This window comes from Ictalurus punctatus, chromosome 5 (genome assembly GCF_001660625.3).
Source record: "Ictalurus punctatus breed USDA103 chromosome 5, Coco_2.0, whole genome shotgun sequence".
Lineage (NCBI taxonomy): Eukaryota > Metazoa > Chordata > Actinopteri > Siluriformes > Ictaluridae > Ictalurus > Ictalurus punctatus.
The window spans coordinates 24,924,505-24,934,331 of record NC_030420.2 but is presented as its reverse complement, the minus strand read 5'-3'; positions in this window follow the sequence as shown (position 1 = coordinate 24,934,331).

Here is a 9,827-nt window from a genome sequence, read left to right as displayed (position 1 = left end):
TATGAGTATAATGTCAGCTTTATTTATATTTCTGTGTTAATTTTGCAGGAGTTGATTCAATCAATTATCCAATCAGCTAATCATGTGGCAGCAGCAGAATACATAAAATCATGCAGATACAGGTCAAGAGCTTCAACTAATGTTCACATTGAACATCAGAATCTCAGTGATTTTGACTGTAGCATTGTTATTGGTGACAGATTGAGTAACAGAGAAACTGCTGATCTCCTGGGATTTTCACACACAACAATCATTGGAGTTTACACAGAATGGTGTGAAAAACAAAAACATACAGTGATGTGACATTGTGCATGCAGAACTGACCAATATGAGAGGAGAATGGCTAAACTGAGTCGACCTGAGAGAAAGGTTACTCAGATAACCACTCTTTGCAACCATGGTGAGCAAAAAAGCATCTCAGAATGCACAACACGTCAAACCTTGAGGCAGATGGGCTACAACAGCAGAAAACCACAATCACTCTTATCAGTCAAGAACAGGAATCTGAGGCTTCACTGGGCACAGGCTCACAAAAACTGGACAGTTAAAGATGGGGGGAAAAACAGGCATTGCCATATGATTGGCTGATATGGATAGTCACATAAATGAGCAGGTATACAGGTGCTCCTAATAATAATATTAATAGCTGCCAGTGAGTGTATCTCTATGTTTTTGAATGAGGTGCTAAATCAACACAGTTTTAGTGCAGTCTGGCTTTGGATGACAGAACACCTTATTATCAGCTGTGATGATCAAATAATGAAATAATTGCCATAAAGAAAAGCTTTATGAATGCAGTGACCTTCTGGCCATGATGGCAGGTTTATCTAAGGACGTTAACGTTGATTTACACATCACAGGCCTGGCCAATGAGAATGTGATGTACAGCTGTTTAAAGGCTCCACCCCTTCAACCCGATGGGCTGTTCATGACGTGCCTGAGATACGAGCTTTAATAAGCTTGCTCACTAAAAGTCAGCACCGGTCTCTGAATTATAGATAAGTGAGCAGAAACGGTGGTGATAAAGTCGTTCCTTTATTACTGACTCACTCAGAATTTATCCCCTTTATAAGTGGGCAGAGACCCAAAGCTTTCCCTCCTGACATTCGCAATCAGCGTGTTGCTCCCATCAGGCCCCTGACAGATAGTTCACTGCTGATTGCGCAGATCAGATATTTCCAGTGGAGAGAAAGTGGAGTAATGAGATCTGAAATGGTAACCTATTCTCCTATAGGAATTCTAATGTGTGTTGGATTTTTAATAAAAATGAAATCATAAAAAAAAGCTCTGCTTGGTAACAATATTCCTTCACCCAAACCTTAACCAGTTTCATTTCATGAATTTGCCACTGTGAGACCATTTTCAGAGTTTGTGTCTTTAACACCTTCACGCTATTGTACTGGTGTTGGCCAAATGTGGTGAATCCACTGTAACGATGTCTAAATATTCTGTGATGTTTCTCTGAGCTTCCCGGTCATCCATGTCATTTAAATGTCTTGTAATCTAGGAGAGTGGACGCCTGTTTGAATTTTGTAGCCACCCATTCCAGGAGCTTCATCGGTTCTACAGGAACTACAGGAAATTACTCAGCACTTAAACTTTGTGTTATTGACAGCAATGAAACTACTTCAGAATGTGGCCTCCTTTGCATTCTTTACCAGGAAAAAAAGTCAGAGTACATTCAGAAGCTCAGCTGGTGTTTTGTTACATCACGTCTAAACTTTTTGAATAGTTTTCCAGGAAATATTTGTAATTTTTAAAATCCATAACAAAATATACCTGTTTAACATGGCCTACATTTGTTAAATATATTTTAACTACAAAATAAATACAACTCCCTGAATTATTTATTTCTAACAAAAAGAACAAGCCACTCAGATTTAGCCCTGATTCAGATATAAAAATTCTATATTGAATAATAAAAATATATAATTATACAATTAGTGACATGTCTAAAAAGAATAATTAAATATTTGTATTTTAAGTTATGTGAACCAGCTGGTTCATTTTCCCTAGTCTTTTTTATTTTCATCTCTTTCTTCTTCTTCTTTTTCTTTTCTTTTTTTTCTTTTCTTTTTTTTTTTACATTTACACTTACAATATCTCTTTTGGTTGGTGCTTTTATAGAAATCAGCTTACAGCTGACATAATTTTTCACTGTCCACCTCATATTGTACATATTGTCCACATTTACATTACTGTGTAGTACAGCACTTGCTATGTTATTAATAGAGAATTAATGGACCTCATTTAACTTGGTATCACAGTAGCACGCCTAACCATACATTTTGACTCCTCATCTTTTGTTTTACAAATGTGCTGCTCTTTCCAGGTTTCTGTGCAACTGTAGTGAAAAAGCTAAGAATTTAAAACACCATGATGCTATGCATTCATTTGTGCTTGTACAATTGATCACAAAATATACAGGCCCATGTCTTGATGTCAGTAAGTAGTTCAATCAGTCTGACTACCTCTCTACAGCTCTATTTATCTGCAGGCCGCATGGTAATACTTGGTGATTAAACTTTGTGATTACACCATAAACATGTCCCAGTGGTGCATTTCATCACAGCCTCAGAATCTGCTAGCTACAAAAACCGTATGTCAAAGGTAGAGGCAGAACAAATATGGATGAAAGGTTCTTCGGCTATACAAGAAAAACAGTGAAAGTTGGGATGTAACCAAATACGAATACACTGATCTGATGAACCGATAATGTGTCATAAGCAGCTACAAATACAGAAATGAATAAGAGATACAATATTTTTTATTTTTATTTTATTTTATTTTTTTGAGAAAGCTTGACAGAAATGTGACAAGTGGTGTGCATCAGAGTGGAATCTCATGGGATGCAACAAAAAAGGGAGAGGTTTTAACTGACCTGTGGGTGAGCGGTCAGATATAAAGCTTCTGAGCACATGTGCTCAGTTGGTTATGAAGCTCACGGGTCAAATAAAGTCAACACCGTGCAATGCATTTTCAAGGTTCATTCCTTTATCCTTAGTAACTGCCTGGACATGGTCCTAGTGGTTCAAATTAGGTTACTAGGTTGTTTATATTTTGATAAATTTGATAGAAAATACTGCCTGCAGTTACAGACAAAAAGAACAACTATTCAAGTGGTATATAAATAAACAAATAAATAAATAATCCATTCATTTTTTTGTATTTGCAATTGCATTTCCTATTTGTGGATGCACAAATTGTGACATAATTCAAATGAAAATGCAAATCGTGTATTAGCGTTTGCATTTTCATTCACACGGAGGTACAGTGTCTGCCAAATTTCAAATGGAAATGCAACGTCCATTTGCAATTGCATTTCCCATGTGTTGCATGTTATGATCCTGTCATATTGAAATAGCAATAGCAATTACCCAGATTCCTTAGTGTGACGTATGGATCCTGACAATATTCAAACGGGATGGCAAATACATTTGCATTTCCCATGCCTTGCCCTGCCAATCAGTGCTGGAGGTGGGAGTATACTATGGGGTGTGTTTGTATTGTGATGTCACTCACAGTCGACCACATTTTAGACTGCCTTGGTTGGTCACTGTATATATATATATATATATATATATATATATATATATATATATATATATATATATATATATATATATATATATGTGTGTGTGTGTGTGTGTGTGTGTGTGTGTGTGTGTGTGTGTATGTGTGTGTGTGTGTGTCCTCTTCATATGTATGTACCTGATTATTCTAACTTTCTCTGGTTGCCTGGTTGTACATACAAATGTTTTGTTGAATGCTTCTTAATGCTTTCCTGAAGGTGTTTGTATAGTTTTGTGTATAATTAGTTTGTTTATTGTATGTTGAATTAATACAAGATAAATAAATAAATAAATAAATAAATAAATAAATAAATAAAACTGCCTTGCAGTGACTGGAGATTCACTGCACATTCGAGATTCTCTCTTCTATTTCTCAAACAATAAACACACAGAAAGGACAAAATGTGTATTGTCTTACTCTGGAGTGGAACTTGAACCAAATACAACTGAATATATTTTTCATTTTTCTTCCGTTAAATCCCCCTGAAGCTAATCTCTCAGAAATGCAGCTCACCAGCGCTTTATAGTAATAAATTCAGTAAGGGACCATCTAAAAATTACATGACCTTGGCAACTGTGTAAGATTCTACCAAGATTATAGTCATCTACTACACAGGATATCTAACGTATTGCAGTATTATGATACAGTATGTATACAGTATTTAGTTTTATAACATATAAACAATTATTATTATATAAACATTAAAATGCCACATAAAACACAGGGTTAGTCTTAGCAACTACAGCAAAATGCTGAAAAAATTAAGAAAAAATATTATATTCCATTGTTCCTGTCAGAGACACAACTTGATTTTGAAAATAAGACAAGTAGTTAAAATTCAATAACTGTAGGAATGATTGTACATGTAATGATTGTAGGAGTTATGTAAAACATATTTCTTAAAAAAAATAATAATAATAAATAAAACAGAATTTTTACAATCTATTTGCTTTAGTTGATAGCAATCATGAACTATATCCTATTATACTTGGTTTTACATAACTCCTACAATCAAAAAGTTGGTGAATTTTAATTATTTTTCTTTTTAACAAAAACAAATCTAATTTTGAAACCACTTGTCTACTGTAATGACGATTACACACACACACACACACACACACACACACACACACACACACACACACACACACACACACACAAAGCCCTTTAAAAAACTTATTTGGACTGCCTCCAAATTTGCACAGATTGATTCGGCAGGCTGTCCCTCTCTGTTGTGTTAATATGGGAGAATAGGAGATGTATCATTCATGAGTTGTCTCTGGAATACTTTTTAAAAAGGTCTTTCTAAGCCCATCCCATGTACAGAGAGAGAGAGAGAGAGAGAGAGAGAGAGAGAGAGAGAGAGAGAGAGAGAGAGAGATGCACTCAAAATTGCTTTCTAATAAAGAAAAAGGAAAATTCCGAAAAAGGAGCAAATCCAAGCCCAACACTCACCAGCCAGACAAGCAGAGCATCCACTTGGGTGGGCCTGAAAAGCCAGTAGATTGAGTTTTATCCTCTGTGACAGTTTATTCAGCCTATTTGTCAGGATAAGAAGAGCTCAATTGAAAATGTGAAATGATGGAATTCAGCATAGCAGACAGCATTGCATTCATTGACTAGTGTTCAGGACTTGCTCCATGGGCAGCACAGCATGTCTGAATCAGCTCAAAATAACAGGTTGCAGGTGGTAATGTCACTCAGGACCCGTGGTGCAACAAAATAAAAAAATAAAAATTACAAAACCATGTAACTTTATATCATAATACAGCATATGTTTGTTTTTTTTTAGTTAAGAAAACGAAACAAAATTTGAGAATATGCAAAATTATTACATAAGGAATATAACACAATGCTGTTATAGGAAACTAACTAATAATGGGGTGGTGTAAAGAACCATTAGCACCCTGAAGTTTATCATTTTCCTATAATAAAACATCTGGGTTATGCATGTAACCCTGTTCCACGAGAAGGAAACGAGAAATTGCGTGAGCTTCACACTGTCGGAAGCGCCGTCGCACGTGACCAGTATCTGAAAATTTGTGTAAAATCATGCCTTTTCATAGGCCTGCCATGGTCAGGTGACATGGCATTTTGCACGCCGTGTAACTATAAAACAGTGACTGTAAACCACGTCATCAAATTCTCTTTGTCTGAAGCGAAGACACAATTTACAGGTGCAATGGGGTGTGTGTCGTGGTTAAAACGTCACCCTTATTAACTACGTGGCCAATGAGCTATCTTCCTACCACAGTATATAAGTGGTTGTTTAGGCCTCCCAGAATGCGTCATGGTTGAAAAACCACCCCTTCCTTTTGTTGCTATGGACTTCAGAGGTATGTGTTTTTAGCTTTGTCGCTTAGCTGTTTGAGGCTAGCGTTGTTTACTTACCATGCGATTTACTTGTTTAGTGTGACGTTGGACTACCGATTCTGTGTACATGGCTGGTGTGCTGCTCACTCTCAGTGCGTGCGCCGTCAAGGCCCCCATCTGTGTAGCATGGTAGTTTAACGTAACTCCAGTCAGAGTACCAGCTGTAGCTATCACAACTATTAAAGAAGCTATCATGATTTTCGTATGTGCCATCGTGAGTACTATGTCATCGGATCATGGTAGGTAAATCGTTCCGTTCTATTACTTGAGCTAAATGATTTTGCATGCTTTCCAAATTGAGGTTGTAACACCTGTTTGTTGTTCTTAGGGTCCTCGATTTTGCATGCGTTAAGGCGGGCTGAGTGAGATGTGGTCATTACGGTATAGCTCCTCCCCCTCACTTGCTGAGCCATGTCGCTGTTTGATTCTGTTTGATTTTGCTTCGGTTTGCTTGCGTTTGTTTGGTTTTGCTGCTTTGGGCTGCTTTATTTTGTTTTGTTAATTTGTTTGTTACTGTCACTAAGATCAGTTTTATTGCATTCAACTGTTGTAATAGTCTTTATCAATTATGCTGATACTGCTATGTGGTAGTAGTGGTTTTGGTCAGTCTTGGTAAACTTACTACCTGAAATCAGTTTGAGCTCGGGGTTATCTGTGTTTTTGTGAAAGTAAGTTTGTCTTTGTTTTGTTTTTATTCTTTTGTTTGCCTGCTTTGAGCATATTGTAATTGATTTTGTTTTTTTCTTGTGTTTTTGTTTTCTCCTTGTAGGAGCTGAGTGCTTCCTGAGGCTGGGGGGAGTTCTTTGCTGCACCTTAGGCTTTACTTAACTAAGGGTCGTTATTATTGCTGTTTATTTTCAGTGAATTTTGTGGGTATGATTCTGATTAGTGGGGTTCTTTTCCCTTTTGTATAGCTGGTGCTGTCATACTAACCTGTCCTTCATACAGGAAGCCTCAGTCCTCCTATGATTGTTAATTTCTTCAAAGTCAATACAGGAAGGGGTAAAAGAGTTGTCAGGGCCAGCCAAAAAAGCTACCTTTAGGGTCAGAAGCTTCTCTGAAGCTGACTCCAAGGATTTTGCATGTTCTCCCTGTGCTTTGGGGGATTCCTCTGGGTACTCCAGTTTCCTCCCCAAGTCCAAAGACGTGTTGTAGACTGAGTGGCATTTTCAAATTGTGTGATTGTGCCCTGAGATGGGCAGGGTGCAGGTGTCCCCTGCCTTGTTCCCTGAGATAGGCACCATATATTTTGTTTTTATATTATTTTGGTGATATTTTACACCGCAGTGGACATCTTCTGCATCCCAGAACATTCTCCTGCCACTCATGGTACACATGTGTTGTGGAAACTGATGTCATCATTGGCTAAAACACATACGCAGGTTACTTTACTTCCTGAGCAAGTGTGGACCGGAGTACAAGTTTCATTCACATTCACGGGAATCACACCTCAGTTCCAGTGCAAGCAAACTCTGACCACCTCCTACAGGTGTCTCAGGTTCAGTACCGCGGTACACTTCCTGGTCCACATGATAGCTTTCACATTACCAATATTTCATGCAAACCGTGCTCTGCTTTGGACTAAACTGCAGTGTGAAAGCACCCTTAGGCACCCTATTTGTTAAATACAAATGTTGTCTAAGATGATGTTCTTAATGTTGTCTAAGATGATGTTCAATAAGATGATGTTCTTCTTAAATTTGATATCATCTTCTATACATGATTATTATCTACAATTGTTAAATTTACAAACATTTCATCCCCAAAAAATGGTAAAAAAAAAAAAAAAGAAAGAAAGAAAAAAAAACAACCATTTGTATGTCAGTAGAGAAGTAACATATAACTTAAAAGACAACTTTTTCAGACAAACATAATGGACTACATTCAAAAACAGAAGCAACTGTGACAGATTCTCCAAAGATGCTGAGGAAAACTCAGAACAGTATCAGAGACTACTGAGACTACTACTGCATTTTAAGGATTTTTTAAAGGGTTGTCATGCCAAATATTAAATGTGTTAGTTTAATGCTGTTTACTGCTCTTTATAGTAGATTCTGAAAAAAAAAATACAGTATATACAGTATATATATATATATATATATATATATATATATATATATATATATATATATATATATATATATATATATATTGCTATACAGTATTTTTTTTTCCATGTGCCTTTTGAATAGTGCTATATACACAGAGATGCTGTAAGTGCACACATGGACACACACTTATTGTTCTACCTGCATGTACTTGGCATGACTAGTGTTTGCAGTTTTCTGTTCCTTAAGAACTACAGGAGTCAGGACTTACACATTATAACACCGAAATGGCCCTTTTTTCAAGAATTGTTGAATTGCAGGTGTAAGAGTTTTAAGTGATATGGCCACAATCTTGCTAATGCATAGTGAAGGACCCAATGCTGCTGCTTTCTCTTACTGAAGTGAAGCTAATGCACGTTGATCACGGTTCCTGCTTTCTTGAGGAAGGACCTTGTAATCCCCATGGCACTAGTGCTCCTCAGTCAGCTCTTTACTGAGTAGGGGAGATAGAGACATAGCCAAGTGCTGTGTCACTCTTCAACCAGTAAACATTTGTACAGATTTATGTCATGCACTTGCTCATTCATTGTAATTCCATCAATGTACTCTTTTGTGGAAGTCTAAAATGCCGCATCACAAATTTAATTGCCATCACTGGTCAGTGGTGGAGGAAGGATCCTGTCATTGATTATAACAAGAAGGATATACAGTAGTCAGTGACAGAAAGAAAGTGTGAAACAAGAAATGTTACACTTGTAAGTGTGCAAATAAACTACAGGAAGAGCTTCTAATGGTTGATAATAAGTAGAAATAAATTAATTAGACAAACAGCAGGCTATCAAACCAACACAAAGTAAGCGTGAAATAAGCAGTGTATCAAGGGACACTGTAATTCTGACATCTCTAAAGCAGTCATCAGGGAAAGCAACATGTCAAATCTTTGTGCCTTTTTGTAAGTGGAAGTACAGTTAAGACATTTGGTAAGAGGAGATATTTTTTTCTCCAGATGATATGACTAACCATATGGTAAAATATCTAAAATTTTTTAGAGCATCTCACACTTTTTGGCTTTGACTTTACCAGCACCAATTTCAGGATTTCCTGATTGTAGGCAAAAGTCCAATGTGGATATTCAACTCCATAGGCTATATTGCCTTTTGTGGAGCTTTCACAGGAGACCAGGAGTCAGAAAATGTGGCATATCATTCAATTCCATCAGCAGTGATTCCAGAGAGACTACTTTTCAACACGTAAAGTGCCCTTTGATCTTGTTTGGAGCTGACTAGCAGTTTCCCACTTTAAGGAGACATAGCATTCAAAAGCATAGCTGCCAAACTTTCAGAGTCAAGTGTGTCTTCTTTTTTGAATCAATAAAACTGGAGTCAAATGAGCCAATCAATATATAAATCTGTAATAATTGACAGCTGTATAGGTTTTTGGATTTCTCTGATTTCAACTGATTTTTCCACATGGAAGATGTGGCACCTTCAGTTTCTGTAAGGGTAAATGTTTTGAGTTGATCAGTGAGAATTAAAATTGATCTATGCATGTTTGACTTAGCTAATATTAGACTAATATTTCCACTGAAAATTATAAAGAAGAAAGAAAGTGTGAACATGTAAAATTGTCTTGTGTCTAAATCTTAACTAAAACAGAAAAGTTGCACATTGTGGTTACTGTAAAACTTCGTATATATATATACTGTACATGCTCTAGTTTCTACCTTAGATAAATGATTTGTAAAAGGGCTATAGTATATTATGTACTGCATTTTTAAACCCCAACCATGCACCCCCTCTTGTTTTGACTACATGCTATTCTTCTTCAGTATTT